Genomic DNA, 17,775 nt, shown 5'->3' on the forward strand with positions numbered 1-17,775 from the left:
TTTAATACGTGCGAGTAAAAGTTTAAATAAGTTAACGAAAAACTTAGACATAGACATTTTTAACAGTAATATCCAATCTGTGCGGCGTAATCTAGTGAACAATAGCTTTGAGTGAGCTTGCCCTACCCGATGACTGTAGTTTTTTAAAGCGAGTGTGTCATTTAAGCATGATATTTTTTGTTTTGTTTTGTTTAAAATCTAGTTAGATTAAGTAGGTTGCTTAGTATTGCAATGTGATAGTGTAAACCACCTAATAACTCCCAGTATGTTACTATTGGTGGGAACCTGTAATTGGCTTTTTGTAACCTAATTAAGTTAACCTTCCTGTATTAATAGCTGTTGGTTCTCCGAAGAATAATAAATAAATAAATAATAAATAAATAAATAAACAAATCCTTTGACAATTATTCAAATATTTACAATATTATCAAATAATTAGTTTGCAAACCAAACGTTAAATTATTTTAAATTGAAAAAAATGGAAAATCTAAATATACGCACATACTACACAAGACACACGTACAACAGGTCATTTACTTATGTTTTTCACCTACAGTAAAACTAAAATGAATAGTTTAATCAACCTAAGTAATTACTAAACATTGATCATTGTCATATAATATGGACGTATATATTTTAATATGCCAACTAAACCACTTGGTTTCTATGAACTTTTCAGCATTATTAAAAAATACAGTGAACTTTACAGTTTTAATTGTTTAATTTTTGTTAATGAATGGCGAGGGATTTTTGGGAATGGGTAGGTATGGAGGCGAGCGTGGGCTGGCAAGTTCGCCGGGCGGACGAATGCGGCTAGCAAGCTCGTGGCAGTCGTGGCGGTGGCACCGGCACTCCGCCACTCACTTGATATCGGCCGTCGCGCGGCGCGCCCGCTCCGCCGCTCGTCCGCACTCGTACCCGAACACGTGAATAATTCTGGACACGACACTCTCGCGCCAGCAAAATTATGAAATGTTGTCATCCAACTTTATCCCAGTGGCCTCGTTAACATTCGAAGCGGGATTTTCGAATAAACAACCAAAAATGAACTTTTGTTGATGTTAATGCCTATGTTTTTCTTGTGACCCCAGTGCGAAGACAGTTTGAGTGATGTTGAAGTAACATTGAGATAAAACGAAACGTGCTCCATTGTTTTTTTTATTAGGTAAGTGTACAAATTGTAGCACAATTATTAATTTACCTCTTATGAATTTTATATGAAACATTCCGGGCTCACAGTAGACTCTACAAAGTAAATAAGTGGGTAGACTCTTTAATTTTTAACTTACGGAATGTTTGATGTTTGTTAAATAATGATTTAAGCGACCACAATATTTTGAACGGTAATGACTGTAATGAGGTGGTTTATTTATGTACCTATGTATAGTTATCATCATATCATAAGGCCTCGTACATCTTGACAGATGATTTAAACAGCGTCTGAATGCGAGAGACAACTCCTCTCGTGACTATAGAGACCTATCCGGGAGCGACATGAACGTCCGCATTTCTTACATTTAAATTGAGATCCAATCGCCGAGGAGACAGTATCGCGGTTGTGTCTTTTTGCACGCTTTACGGCTAGCCTTGAAATCAGGTGTTGTCATGGGTTTCTCTACCTTTTGAGACGATACTTCTCCACTCATTGCGGTTAGATGCAAGTTCCTCCCACGTGTTACAGTCGATGCCGAAAGCAACCAAGTCACGCTTTATGCAGTCCTTAAATCGTAGTATAGTTATAATAAAATAAAATATAGGTATTAAGTCTCAAATCGTAACAGTTATTTAATTTAAATTAAACGGAAACTTTCAAAGAAGGTAATGTAAAAAAAGGAATCTAATTCAACTTCAAATATCTGGGAGACCGAATTTGGTTTAGAAAACATAAAACTCAAAAACGCGCGTCTTCTCAGACATGAGATCTGGGTAACTAATACAATATATTTCATCGCCGAAAACCCACAATATACCAAATTTTATCAAAATCATTAGAGTAGTATATACTCAATACTCAAAGCTTTATTGCCAATAAGGAAATCCATGCAGTAGTGCAGAATCTTAAGCTAAACTAAACCAAATAGGTATGTAGGAATATTCATCTCAAAAAGGTATTAATAAAATTCACATTATAACATTAAACAATTCATAGTGTAAAATTTAAAACGATTCGATAAAATGATGAATAAGTATATCAATCAATCAAATCAAATCAAAAATATTCTTTATTCAAATAGGCTTACAATAAGCACTTTTAAATTGTCAACAGTGTACAATATTCATCTTATTCTAAATATCAGAGCAATTTATTGGTGCAATAAACAATATTGTTTTAAAACTACATTGATTTAATAAAATGATATCAATCTAAATTGTATAAAAAAATACTAGTATAAAAACTTCTAGAATAAATTCTAAATGTCAAAAAAATTGTATAAAAATACATTGAATTATCAATAATTATCATCATTAATAAGCTATATAATTAATGGTTTTCAACAATACTTGTATCCCACGGTGTTTCATCATTCATGTAGTCTTGTGTGCTGTAGTAGGCTTTAGAGATCAGTATACGCTTTACATAATGTTTAAATCGATTAAAAGACAGTTCAGTGATGGCATTAGGAAGTTTGTTATAAAATCTTACACAATTACCCATGAATGATTTTTTAATTTTATGGAGCCGAGTGAAGGGCACTGCAAGCTTATGCTTATTTCTAGTGTTTATATTATGTACATCACAGTTTTTCTTAAATTTACAAATGTTTTTATGTACATACATAATATAAAAATTAGAACATAGATATGATAAAATTACAATAGGGTAAGGTGGGCAACAGAGAACCAGTGGTACACAAGGAACCAACGGTTTTATTCGAAAATGCGACGTTGCCAAACTGCACTGCGAACATAGGCACGCGCCGCTAAGGTTCCCCCGCTCGCTCCCCAGTCGGCAGCCGGTCCGCGTTGAAATTGCACGTGTAGTGAAGTATTTTGTGATTTTGGACAAGAAAACAGAAAAAAATTAAGTATTTAGTTTTTTTATTTTCTCAGAATGTAGTTATGTTTGATTTATCTAATTAATCAGTTGTGCGGAGTGACTATTTCTCTATCTTTTTGACATTCACTGATGCGGCTTTCTTGTGCCGTTTATTTTTTACCGAATTTAAAAAGTGAAAATGTATATCTAGCACACATTGAACCACAACGCTAGAGTACTCAATGAACCAGGAGCTTCTCTAGGTAATTCTCTAGTTAGCCTTTGGAAGATCTATTTTGTACAACTTTTGCCATGTTTAAGAGTTAATATAAATATATCTAATATAACGTTACTATATAGTACAAAAATATATGATAATACATATATTATTTAAGTTTTTTGAAGTGCAAGACTTTATTTTTCATATAACGAAGAATATTGTGACGATTACATTAGTAAACTACTCTTAGTTTAAATAAATAAGCATTTTTGACATTGTAAATGTTGTATTTATTAAATTGCCCCATATTTACCTAAATCAGTTTGTATATTTTGCAATTATTTATCAAAAACTATGCAATTATATAATGGTAGGTTCATTGTGTACTAGGCCGGTTCATTGAATACATAGTACCGGTTCAGTCTGTACCAGAGATTGTACACAATGAGCCATTGTTCATCTTTTAAAAAAACTAAAATATCTCGACTTCTATTCAGTTTTATTAAAAAATAATGATGAAAATTTAAAGCTAGATAAATAACAAATGCACTGAATAAAAAAAATTGAATTTGGACCTATTTTGACTGACTTATTAAGATTTAAATTTTTGGTGGCTCATTGTTGGCAACCTCACCCTACAAAAATTGATACAATTTGTCACATTAATTGAATCAAATAGTTTAAAACAATAAAAATTAAAATAAAATTATCTATGTCAATCAAATATTTTGCCAAAGTATTCGTCCAAGTTATAGTAAGGTCTATGATCTATTAAATATGTCTTCAAGTTGCCTCGTATAAGCATAATTATACGAGGTTGGTCGTTTCAAGGTATGTATAGGATGAACGAACACAAAGTGTCCATTTCTATTTCGTTGGATTTCTAAGTTTAGATAGACTGATTATCACGACTGTCTTGGCGTAATCCACATATCTACCTTTCATATTTACTGGTGGAGGCGAAACCAATTCATGAACTTGTCTCGTCAGGATGCACTCGCGTGGCTAATGCTCGTTGACTGTAGATGATGCGGGCTATGATGATCCTTATGACAGTTCATTTTGTAAGGAGAAACTATGAATGTCAAATGTTTCTTATTTCATTTTTTTTCTTCAAATTAAGTCCTTAAAAAGCGAGTAAGGAACTGTCATATATAATAAATAGGATAACCCGCGACAAGCTTGGTTTTTGGAAGAATTTGTGCCTTCAAAAAACTGTAAAAACCTCAAAGGTGAGGTAGTTTTAATTTTCAAGGGACAGTAATTTGTTGACTTGTGTTTAAGAGAATTGAGGGATTTGTTATAATTATACGCGCGACCTATATTGTGCTGTGCACCCAACGCACGGCACACTACATCGTTTGAAACAGGTGACTAGAATTTGACGACCGACGCTACTGCCCTCCCTGCAGATTGATTTAATGTCTCATTATCCTTAATAATGTAATGTACAAAATAAATAAGCCTTTACTGTCATATGGATTGTCAAATTTCTGACAGAAGATCAAGATTTTGACAGAATTTGTGACTGATAGTGCTGACTTGATGAATACGGAGCCGGGTGCGGCACGGATGCGTTCAACTTCGAGATTATTCATGTGTGGATGCATATTTATGAAGTCGGGGCCCAAGTGATATTGCAGTTTGTACCTAACTATCTAAAGTGGTGCACAGGGGATTATACTTGACGCGGTCAATGATGGCCGTAGGTACGAGTATGTTCTTATTTCCTCTTATTTCCTTTATCACTGACTCTAGTTTAGCACAAGTACATAGGTACTTGGCAAATAACGTTTTGAATTAATCTCAATACTTTATATTAAAAAAATAGAAACGAATTAATTAATTGAAATTAAAAAGGAATATCAAAGTAAATCAATTATCTAAGAGACCACTTTTGTATCAAATTAAATTGATGAAATTATAAAACCAAAAACATAAAGTAGATTTTTTATTTATTTATGTACCAAAGTAAATTGCTCTGTCGTCGGGAAAAATAAAGCTATGAATCGCAGAGTGAGCTCTACACGCACGGTTGAAATGATACCTACCTGCCGTAAGCACTCAGTTAAAGTGAGTTTTCTTGGAATAACTGGCTTTTTTAATTCTATTTTATTTAAGACCAAGCTGGTTTCTGTGGATAATTTAAACGATTTTTATGTCATTAAAAGTTTTAATTGGAAATGTGTAGCACTATATTAATATTCATTTATAATGTAGGTACCTAGTAGGTTTTATTTATTCGCAGGCGGTAATAGGTAGCAAAAGTACATGACGATGACGAATTAATCAATGAATTCATTCATAGTTTCTCCATGCAATTTCGCAGCTCACTGTATTACTATAAAAGTGCGTAAAGTGGCGAATTCCCAGAAATGGTAATAGGTTTTTCAAAACACTACCCGACAGATTGTTTTAAATACTACTCGTATTTCATATTTATTATTTAAGTTATCTAAAGAAATATTAACAATATTTATTTAAATATTAAGAATATTTATTATTTAAGTTATTTAAAGAGCCTCTACCATTAATTAATACGTTTTACAATACGTTTACGTAAATATTACGGAAAATGTACGTAAGTAATTTTTGGTTAGTGGCTATTTGACTTTCTTCATGAATTATATGATGTATTTTGCGTAACGTTTACACTATCACATGTTACGGTGACAAAAACAAACTGAAATTGAAGTTGTTGACTATGGACTTAGCCAAAATATATATTTATATTATTTGAATCTAAAGAGCGACGGCTACGAAGTACCTTGAGGAAGTTATTCATATTCTAAATTTAAACATACCCTTCCTACTGTGACCTGTTCATTGTTTCTAAGTGATTAAAATTATTAAAGGCGTATTAATTAAGAAGCTAAAATAAAAAATAAACGATGATGAAATTCGTTTAATTAAAACAAACTGAAAACAATTTTGGCGGGCTATTTTCATGCCACTTCAAGCGCAGGGTCCAATCCAATACAGTACATTGGTTTACAATTAACTTCTTAGACACACATTGCTAAGATGGCAATCGTATGTACAGTCATCAAAACCGTTTAGTATTTATGTATACATTTTTATTTGCAAGGGAGCTGCTAATAGTTTGCTGGCTGTAGCTATATCGTCAAACTCCTACATAAAAAGTCATTTGATGTACCCTTTTGTCTTTTTGACTGATTAGGCCTAGGTCAGCAATAATTCACATCACTAGTTTTTCACTCGAGGACAACGTAATTGGGTCACTTTGTACCTGTATTGTACGAGTTCATAAAAAGTGATCTTAATTAATTGATTGATTGTGATCGTAATTGATCTCTCATACTTAATTAATAAAACTTTACTCGGGAGTAAGACAAATACCTAGGACTAAAATACAGCTGTTTATTACTAAGTAGTTACTGACTGAAAATGTCAATTTTGGGTTAGTTTCAATACTTGTACTGCAAAAGAAAATATTGGAATACTGATAGGTACTTGCTTGAACATTGCATTATAACTTCTTTACACTGAGAGAAATTTGCATTGTGAATTTAACAAGTTCGACTTGTTGCGGTTTATCCGTTTGAATGAGCCAAACGTATGTTTAAAACAATATGTGTCAGGTTGTTTTTATAAAATCGACTTGTTGATTCAAATATATTGCCGATTCAAATGACAAGTAGCTTGTTGTTTGAACCAAAGAGCACGTAGGCGCTATTTTAACCAAAAAACTTGTTGAACGAACATGAATTAAACTGGTTGTATTTTCTCTCAGTGTAAAGAAAAGAAAAAAGAAACATTGCAGACACTGAATTTTCTAAAGTACCTCTATAGATTACTTTGACAAATTGATTGCTTAGCCTGAAATATACTTTTATATTTACATGCAAAAACTACTCTTGCTCTTTGACTCCCACTCTCATAGAAGCGGTCAAAGGCTAGCACTCACTTGATGAACGGATCACTCGAGAAGGTTCCTTTTTTATCCCGATCGAGCCGTTCCTTAGATAAATGTTTTGGGGTCGTCCCATCCTGTAAAACCCTATTAGAGAAGTGTTCAAATTCTTGTGAATCATGTGACACAACAAAAAGAGTAAATTATTATTATTCTTCTGTAAGGTCAGTACGGATAAGTGTGTCATAAGGTAAATTGTGTGTCTGGCCTTCAAAGGCGTGTTTAAACCAATGATCAGTGTTTATTGAGAGTTCATACATTTAGCACTAATAATGAGTAGCAAGTAGAAAAAGTACTTGGGACAATGAGTAAAATGGTCAAATATGAAGGCCAGACACACTTCCCCTTACCGGTATTGCCCTTATTACTTTTTTCTCGTCTAATTTATTACTTGACACATTTGAAATAAATACATATGTCAGCTATAAACTGAAATATATACAAAAACTGAAAAAGAGACCCGGGTTCCATACTTGGCTCGGCCACTGATGGAGTTGCCTGATTTCCTTTCGTGTCTGTTATCTACTTCACTTTATAACTTATATAAGTATAGTAGTGTGATTATAAATAAAACAAATCAAAACATACTCAATAAAAAAAAAATACTTGTTCCCTAGTCGATCAGATAAATCGATTCAAGACTCTCAGATCCTTATCATTCGAACTAATAATAAAATGACCGTGTAGGTTCCAATAAAAAATAGCAAAAAAATAGGAATAGTGCTCACAAGTAATTAGATTAATTCTTCTGCCAAACCACCGTTGTGTGGTTTGTTGAATTGCCACTCGTGATGATTTACACGAGAGGCATGCGAGTTAGACTTCCGCAAATTTTCTGCGAATTTTCGCAATTTCCTAATGAATTAACCCCACAGGATGTTACAAGCAGACGGATAGAATGTAATTACAAAAGTTCCCTGTAGTTTAATTAACCCAGCGCCGAAACCTCTTCAAAGACATAATATAGCGTGGGTTCATCAAATAAAACTTCGTACGAATTGGTAATAAATTGGTATGAAACATCAAGCATTTTCACACACGCGTTAACCGGGGGCCTTATTCGACACGTACATCTGTTTAATGCCGCATCAACGGGAAATCATTTTTACCACATATTGATTCTATTGTTTGATTCTGTGACTCAGTCAATCTGTGTAAGAATGTCCTATAATATTTAAAATCTACTTGGTTTTATGACTACGGTTTAATTTGGAATTTGGAATGGTTTAGTTTTATTGCCACCTGACTGTAGACTGCTAAACGTGAAATTTTGTCCAGTGATGGCAGCAATTCGACACGTAATTATTTTTCGCACATCAACACGAGATCGACAAGTTACACCAGTCTACGCATATCGAAGATGGGTCCGGGTGATTAAATATTATATTACACATCGCAACAGAGTTGATTAGAATTAGAAATCGGACCACTTGCTCCACCAACAGCTGATCTTTTATGTCTAGGAGATAAACAAGCGACTTAATTAAAGTAAATTTATTGCCGACAGGATCCCCGAGATTGCCTTGCATGCGCCAGTTATCGCGCTAAAAGAACTCGAGACTAACAAGTGTTGGGCTACACTATTCACTGATAATTAAAATTCCTGTAGTTCTATGCAATTCAAAGAACAATAAATTATTTTCTATTTTGGTCTGTGTTAACTGAAGTAAAAAGGGGATAATATGAATTCATAACGGCGATTTACAGAATTGTTATCTGCATGAATTATGTGACGATTCTGAAAAACCTAACTGGGCCAGGCGTATTATGCATAATTCAATTCAATCATTTATTCATAAATAATAATTTACACGTCACATCATCATATTTCAATTCATATTGGTAAAAATAATAATAGTAGGTACTTAATCTAGTATTAAATAGTACTAACCATAGTTTTATAATTTGCTGTTCATATCGCAAAGTCTGTAGGTATTTTACATGCATGTTTTTTTTTTAAGTTAAATTTCGAGTATGAATGTTCTGTCTATTCGTTGTAATAGGTTAGTAGGTTTAGCTATTATTTACTTATTTACTTGCCCAAGTAATCGTGCAAAGCATAGTACGCTTCGGAGATTAAGAGGGATTTTAATTTTGACACGAACAAGCTGTTACTTTTAGCGGTCTTGATGTCCTCGGGCACTTTATTATATATTTTAGGACCGATAAAGTTGAGGCACTTTTTAGCCTTTGCCAATCGGGTTCGAGGCGCACGGAGCTCCTGGCCGCGTCTGAGGGGATACTTGGGTTCAACAGCGTCCGCCTGGAACTGTTCCAAGTTACATCTTACCTGTTTGGCTACCTCCAGAATATAGAGGGAAGGTAGGGTTAGGATTTTGTAACCTATGAACAGCTCATACTTAATAATATCGCAGCTGCATTGATTGTTACTCATGAGGATGATGACGGAATCACGTACTAATTAATACACACTATAACTCTTCAGATGTATAAGAAGTGTTTGATTTGAATATATATACAAAGACACACACAATTCATCACAGTCATAATTTTTAAGAAAAAAAAACCGTCGCTTTTGGGGTTCTGGTGAAAGGTACTTGCGAATGTTGGATTAACTATGTAGAAATGTGTAGTTTATTTTTCAAAACTGATTTTAATGTAAATCTTTGTTTTTTGATGGAAACACAAATGAATATACGTATACCGGGATACCTCAATTCCACATGAATCCGATATCCGATTATAAGAAGTCGAGCTTTACAAAAATTTACTTGAAAACTCAATAATATGCTTAACAAATATAACAAATCTCCTAACAAATAAATGAATGCTGTTCGAACGTAAATCCATGCTGTTCCTATAAAATTACCTAAGTCATTATAAGCGTGCCGTTCAGATTTAAGGAGTTCCGTTCTGATCTTCATCAGCAGTTCCACTACACCAAATGTCACTGTTCCGTACGTAAATGCATGCTCTTCTTAAAAACACAAAAATCACCAAACTGGGTTTTAATAAAAATGGGACCAATCTGTATGCATATAATTTTTTTTAATCGGTCTAGTAACGACGGAGATATCGCGGAACAAACAAAAAAACATACAGATGAATTGAGAACCACCTTGAGATTTGGGGCGGCGGTCAAAAGTCTTTCAAAATATCTCTTGAGTGACCCTTATTTTAGACTGTGTTTATTTAGACTGTACTGAAGCATGAAATTAAACACAAAGATCGGAAGCGACGATTAAACCTAAATAGCATAATAGAACACGGAGGTAAACATGTTTCCTATTCATTAAACTATAAGAGGTAAGCAAAGCGTATAAATTGATTTCTGCGCGATGGATACGACCGGAATTACGTACAGTATTTCAAAAGCTCGAGTACAAGTAATTGAATTACCAATCACGCTTTTTTAATATTATGTCGTTGCGTTTCCCGTAGAGGGCCTATTGCGAATCACCAACTCGCTGTTATACAAATATTGGTGTCACACAGACTTGAGTATCGTTCGCTATGGAGCTTTAAGACGCAACAGGCCAATTCTTAATTGTTTGTATTAATACAACAATTAAAAATTTCCAAAACACGGCCTCATAGATCATGCCGCAAAGAAAGGCGTGATATTCAAAATCGATATCAATTAACCAACAAGCGCTGGTGGCCTAGCGGTAAGAGCGTGCGACTTTCGATCAGGAGGTTGCGGGTGCGAACCCCGGCTCGTACCAATGAGTTTATTGGAACTTATGTGCGAAATTGCTAGGCGCTTTTCGGTGAAGGAAAACATCGTGAGGAAACTGGATTAATTCCAAAAAGGCCTAGTTACCCTTCGGGTTTGAAGGTCAGATGGCAGTCACTTTCGTAAAACTAGTGCCTACGCCAAATCTTGGGATTAGTTGTCAAAGCGGACCCCAGGCTCCCATGAGCCGTGGCAAATGCCGGGATAACGCAAATAGGATGATGATGATCAATTAACCAACACACCGATAATTTCATTACAATTTAGATTCTCAAATTTAGTTCCGATTGGTTACGTTTTGGAGGAAACAGACGAGAGCAACACCTCGATTTCGCAATATCTTTTAATCGAGTTATCCTTTAACTGACTAACAAGGGTACCTATGTATATTTAACTAAAATTCCCAAAACGAAAGGTGGGATCCGTTTCAATTTCAGCATTTTCGCTCGTGTGTCGTCTTCACGTGGCACTTATTTATGAATTCACAAGTCCCGCAGAGGAATAACTTCGTCCGTGATTCGCGGTAGGCCCCTGGCGTAGCGAGGACTTTCCGAATTTGCTTACGCATGACTGGGTTGATATGAAAAAGGAATTGGACGGTAATAGCGATGCTTAAGCTTCTAATATAATGGGAAAAAATCTCTGGCAATGAATATCTAGTGAGAATGTCTAGTGAGTTTCGTAATTACAATGTCTTAAATAACTTAGCACCGGACTTAACTCGGATTTATTTATTTTTAAATCGGGACTTAATCGCGTATAACTACATATTAAACTGACCACACTTGACTGTATGACTACATATTGATATGTAGTCACTATAACTACCTGTGTAGCTACCAAATTTACTTAAAATGTCTGAGTTTCATGTTAGGATTTGTCTCACATAAAACGTTCTAATTATGTACAAAGTACCAACTCTAAATCTAGATTTTAACTTCTGATTAGCAGAAACGTCCGCAATCGATGCCACTAGAATAAATTTAAAAGTGGAAAATGTCTGCCTTGGGTGAGACTTGAACTCACGGCCTCTGGGTCCAGAGGTTTATAAAGTCTAAATCTAGATTTTATAAATTAATAAGGTATTGCTTAGGAGATGCAAAAAATATAAAAACAAGGTACTTAGTTACGTAGAGGCATCTAGTGCATAATTACTGCAAAAACCGGCCAAGAGCGTGTCGGGCCACGCTCAGTGTAGGGTTCCGTAGTTTTCCGTATTTTTCTCAAAAACTACTGAACCTATCAAGTTCAAAACTATTTTCCTAGAAAGTCTTTATAAAGTTCTACTTTTGTGATTTTTTTCATATTTTTGAAACATATGGTTCAAAAGTTAGAGGGGGGGGACACACTTTTTTTTCCTTTAGCAGCGATTATTTCCGAAAATATTAATATTATCAAAAAACAATCTTAGTAAACCCCTATTCATTTTTAAATACCTATCCAACAATATATCACACGTTGGGGATGGAATGAAACAAAAAATCAGTCCCCACTTTACATGTACGGGGGGTACCCTAACTAAACATTTTTTTCCACTTTTTATTTTACCACTTTGTCGGCGTGATTGATGTATATATTGGTACCAAATTTCAGCTTTCTAGTGCTAACGGTTACTGAGATTATCCGCGGACGGACGGACGGACGGACGGACGGACGGACGGACGGACGGACGGACGGACGGACGGACGGACGGACGGACGGACGGACAGACAGACATGGCGAAACTATAAGGGTTCCTAGTTGACTACGGAACCCTAAAAAGAGTTGAATAGCGCTCAGCAAAATGTCACGAAATGACAGAAAGATTTTGAAATAAATAGGTAACTATTATTTTCTTACAACCAATTTTATGTCTAGATGAAACCAAACAAATATCTTAGGTAATTATTTATTTTCTCTTTCGTGCTATAAAATTATACTCGGACGCGACTCAGTCAATCTGTGTAAGAATGTCCAAAAAAGACATTTCTTCAATTTTCTTTCGAAGAAGTTTTTTTTTTTTTATATTTATTTATTTAGAGGTACAGTGTCTACACACTTACACAAACAAAATACGATCTGAAAACGACTCGATTCTTTTTATTATTTTGTATAGATATTTTTGTTCGCGTAAAGTGTGTACATGTACATGGAACGCGATGGCACTCACGATATGTAATCGCAACTAATAAAGTAACACCTTATATTTTATAACCACTATTCAATAGGCCGATAGCATGGTCGCGCGATAAACAATGTCAGGCTGTGCCTATCGCACTTACAAAGAGTGCGAAAGGGACGGCCTTATGTTTAATCATTTATCGCGCGACAATGCTTGCCTGCCTGTAGACGATGAACGTGTCAAATTTCGATAAGACATAATGGTTTTTATGGGTAATGTAATAGGAGGTCCGTTAAGTGTGGGGTATTACGGGCGGCTTGGTATGCCCAATCTCTAATATACAGCTATTGTGTTTTTATTTTCGCCATGCCTGAAGAACCACCTTTCCCTATAAAGTGTGATATTACCGAGGTAAAAAGTTTAATAAAGATTGCATTGGAAAATGTGCTTTATGAACGCAGCAAGTTCATAAAAGTTAATAAGTGTATCAGGGTTCCTAGCCAACATGATAATCGTTTAAAGAATATGTAAATCTAAATTTAACAATTTTTGATATGTAGCAGAAAGTGGCACTCGTATATTTGGTATTTGGTACATTTTATCGTGAGGAAACCGGACTAATTCCAATAAGTAGTAGTATTAGTAGTTTACCCTTTGGGTTGGGAGGTCAGATGGCAGTCGCTTTCGTAAAAACTAATGCCTACGTCAAATATTGGGATTAGTTGTCAAAGCGGACCCCAGGCTCCCATGAGCCGTGGCAAATGCCAGGATAACGCAAGGAGGATGATGACATCCTGGTACATTTTAATGCAGTTTTTCGACATACGTTAGTCACTTTGATTCTGCACCCAGATAAAACGGATTCACAACACAACGTCTCTGGGTGTATGTAGATACGTATCTAGGTCGTCACGGTACACTGCGGTACTTTCTTACAACAATTCATAAAATACTAAATAAACCAGTGTACAAGCCACTTTTATAGACCACCCGATCTCTATTGCAGAAGGGGTGTAGCGTGCATTCAGAATTTATTATAAATAAAAAATAGTGTCGCGTGATCTGTGACATTTCACTTCAAGTGCTCTGCTAGTAGATGCGCTTACTTCCGCTCGAGGAAATTGTTAAAAAAAGCAAGCAATTTCTTCAATTCTTTCAACTCCACATGAGAAACAAAAAGTGAAAAACAAGCTAGCATATTTATTTGTCAGGTCCTCGGTTCTGCAATTAATGAATCTGGCGACTGACCGTGCAAGTTCTTTAGAGGAGTAGATTAATCGACGCTGCCCTCTTGACGATCATTTTGACAATGTCTAGAAATGTTAGGCTAAGGGTCGGTTGCACCAAGCCGTCTGTCACCGTTAAAGCAATGGCAAAATTTTATTGTATAGGAAGTTCTATAGACGTCTGCTGCGTGACGATGATGTGTTTGTCAAATGTGGTTGATGCAACTGGCCCTAAGTATTTCGCCTCTAGACTCAAAGTTATTACCAATTAAAAAATAAAACCGGCCAAGAGCGTGTCGGGCCACGCTCAGTGTAGGGTTCCGTAGTTTTATTAGTATTTTTCTCAAAAACTACTGAACCTATCAAGTTCTAATTAATTTTCCTAGAAAGTCTTTATAAAGTTCTACTTTTGTAATTTTTTTCATATTTTTTAAACGTATGGTTCAAAAGTTAGAGGGGGGGGACGCACTTTTTTTTCCTTTAGGAGCGATTATTTCCGAAAATATTAATATTATCAAAAAACGATCTTAGTAAACCCTTATTCATTTTTAAATACCTATCCAACAATATATTACACATTGGGGTTGGAATGAAATAAAAAATCAGCCCCCACTTTATATGTAGGGGGAGTACCCTAATAAAACATTTTTTTCCATTTTTTATTTGTGCACTTTTTTGGCGTGATTGATATACATATTGGTACCAAATTTCAGCTTTCTAGTGTTAACGGTTACTGAGATTATCCGCGGACGGACGGACGGACGGACGGACGGACGGACGGACGGACAGACAGACATGGCGAAACTATAAGGGTTCCTAGTTGACTACGGAACCCTAAAAACCTTTTATTTGTTTGTCACTTCAAAATAATAAATTACTTGATTTATTCCTAAGTTGGATCATGCCTAATTTAAATATTTATTTATTTCAAATTCGTAATACAGTGTGACAGTAAAAATATATCAATAGGTAGCTTTATACTCCGCAACTAATACCGTTTTAAGACTATAAAAGGCTCTTCAGGGATTAATAAAATTAATTATGCTACGGGCAATTAAGTTAGTATCTTCGAGTAAATTAAAAATAGTGCACCATAAATTAAAGCCTAAAACACCCCACTCTTTTAGATTCGTTAATTATAATATCGCAATTTGAACTAATGTCTGCGCCGTAATAAAGCTTTCAATTTAGTAGTAGTGGATAAATTAAATAGCAGCGGGCGGCCGTCGTTTATACAGTCTGGCATAAAAGAGTAGAAATTAAAAAAAAGTGGTAACATTATGTCGTCCCTTTCAAATCAATATGCGTGTAGGCGACGGAACTATGTACCAACCTCCGTGCTGCGCGCGTGCTGGCAGCCTGGCCGGGACGGATGCCGCTGCCAGCGTGCCAGCGCGCGTCTTTTATTTTTTGGACATATTTTACATATTTTTTCTGTCTCGAACAGTCAATGAGCGACAAAATGTTCTATTTCGCACAACTTTTGTGAATATTTGTGTAAATAGCTAGTGTTTTGTATATATTTTTGTCTTTTTCTGTGTGTGTTGTGTACATAATTGTAATATACTGTACAGCTGAAGTTTTTACGCGTTTCATTCACCATCAGCGGCCCGATCACCTACAATGCGTAAGAAAACAGGACGACACTACGATGTTGCCACTTTTGAATTTGTATTCTTTTCAGGCAGGCTGTATTTAGCATTTCAGCGAGCCTCATTTGTTAGGATTATCTTGGTAAAGGGCCGACCGTTTGAACCGTAAAGTGAAAAGACAATGACTAGTCGTAAGGGTTTTTATTTTATGCGACGTCTTTGTGAACTGCTTTTAACGTCAATCTATGTACACTTTCTTGGTTCCGTTTAGCAATAAAGACCCGACCCTGGCGACCCTTATATAATGTTTCTGATTGAAATAAATAAGTAATATTTAATGTTTCTTAGAAATATTTTTCAAATGAGTAAATAAAATCGTTTATTTCATTTAACAACAATATTTACAATAAAATACTTAATTATATACAATATAAAACTTAATAATAACTATAAAAAACTAAAATATAACTAATTGAACTAAAAACTTAAAAATAAACTTATAATAAATAATACTAACAGTTAAATAATAAGTAAGTACTGAAAAGATGAAAAAAAATACATATAAAGAAAACCCCATAGTGATAGTGATAAAAACACAAAGGAAAGCTGAGTTTCAATGACAATAGAACTAATACCAGGATTTGGCATAGACATTAGTTTTACGAAAGCAACTGCTATCTGACCTTCCAAACCAGTGGGCATATATACTAGTCCCTTTTAGGATAGTTAAACTCCCTCAAGATTTTTTCTTTCATAGAAAAAAGATATTGGAAAATATGAAATGATATTTCATAAATAATGTAGGTATATTATAAACAACTCATTTGTACGGACGGGTTTTGAATCTGCGACCTCCGGATCGAAAGTCGCCCATTTTTCCCGTTTTTTTAGGCCACCAGCGCGTTTCGACAAAAGGTTTTTTTTTAAATTATTTTTTTCCTTGACTTCTGGGGTGTCGAAACTTATTGGCCCCAGAAGTCAAATTTATAAATACGCCCCTGCTTACAGTGGTTTAGGTAGGTACTAAAATAATCTGAAGGATAGAACATTTCGTAACCTGAAGAAGAAACTTTGGTTTGCCCAGTCACTAGCCAATTGTGTCTTTACATAATAGGTATTTAAGCCGCTAAGTGCTACGTAGGAACAAAGTACGAAGTTAAAAAGCGTTCATTTAAAATAAAGATTATCGTTAAAAGTTTTAACCGTGGTCTCGCGCAAAACTAAGTTAACTGGTGAAAACGCTTTTTCACTGAGGGGATACAGAAACTAGTTTTTAACTTGGGGAAATACTAGACTAAAATAGTACATTACGATACAAGTGCGTAAAAAAGGAAGTTCGAAACGAGTGGCGATAAATGAAAACACGACCGAAGGGAGTGTTTTAAATCGACACGAGTTACGAATTTCCTTTTCGCACGTGTATCGTACGAAGTTTTTCAGTACAGATGAGCCTCCGAACTCCGAAGTTTCGACCTGGCATGAACCACTTCTCGCACTAGTGCGTAAAAAAACACCATCTGTACTGAAAAGGTTGTTTATTTTACCTTTGCTTCGAGGAGTAGTATGCTAAGTATCATCATCCTCCCTTGCGTTATCCCGGCATTTGCCACGGCTCATGGGAGCCTGGAGTCCGCTTTGACAACTAATCCCAAGACTTTATTTTATTTTATTTTTTTTATTTTATAGTAAGTATGTTAAACTTATTTAAATTTTATAGATCCACGCTTTCCTGAGATATCGTTTTGCTGAGATATGGAACCCTAAAAACTTTATGTTAGTTGTGAGTCCTTGGATGCTATCGAAGGCGTCAGCAAATAAGCAAATAACTTTTTAACTGTGTTTGACGACCGGTCTGGCGCAGTCAGTAGTGACCCTGCCTGCTGTGCCGCGGTCCCGGGTTCTTGGAGAAGATGAGAATCCCGTAAGATAGTAAGGGCATTTATATTGCTAACAATTATATAAACTACATAAATACAAAATGTGATGAGCACAGATATTTGTTCCTGAGTCATGGATGTTTTCTATGTA

General features: G+C 35.2%; 1 protein-coding gene across 1 annotated transcript in view; it reads left to right on the forward strand.

The window, feature by feature from the left end:
- Positions 1 to 836: 836 nt before the first annotated feature.
- The window catches only part of LOC125228351 (G-protein coupled receptor dmsr-1-like), a 68,950-nt gene continuing 52,011 nt past the window's right edge, over positions 837 to 17,775 (forward strand). Inside the window, exon 1 of the mRNA XM_048132883.1 lies at positions 837 to 1,165. The gene's annotated coding sequence lies outside the window, so the exon portion shown is untranslated. The remainder of the gene's footprint in view (positions 1,166 to 17,775) is intronic.

The sequence above is a fragment of the Leguminivora glycinivorella genome, chromosome 7 (genome assembly GCF_023078275.1).
Source record: "Leguminivora glycinivorella isolate SPB_JAAS2020 chromosome 7, LegGlyc_1.1, whole genome shotgun sequence".
Lineage (NCBI taxonomy): Eukaryota > Metazoa > Arthropoda > Insecta > Lepidoptera > Tortricidae > Leguminivora > Leguminivora glycinivorella.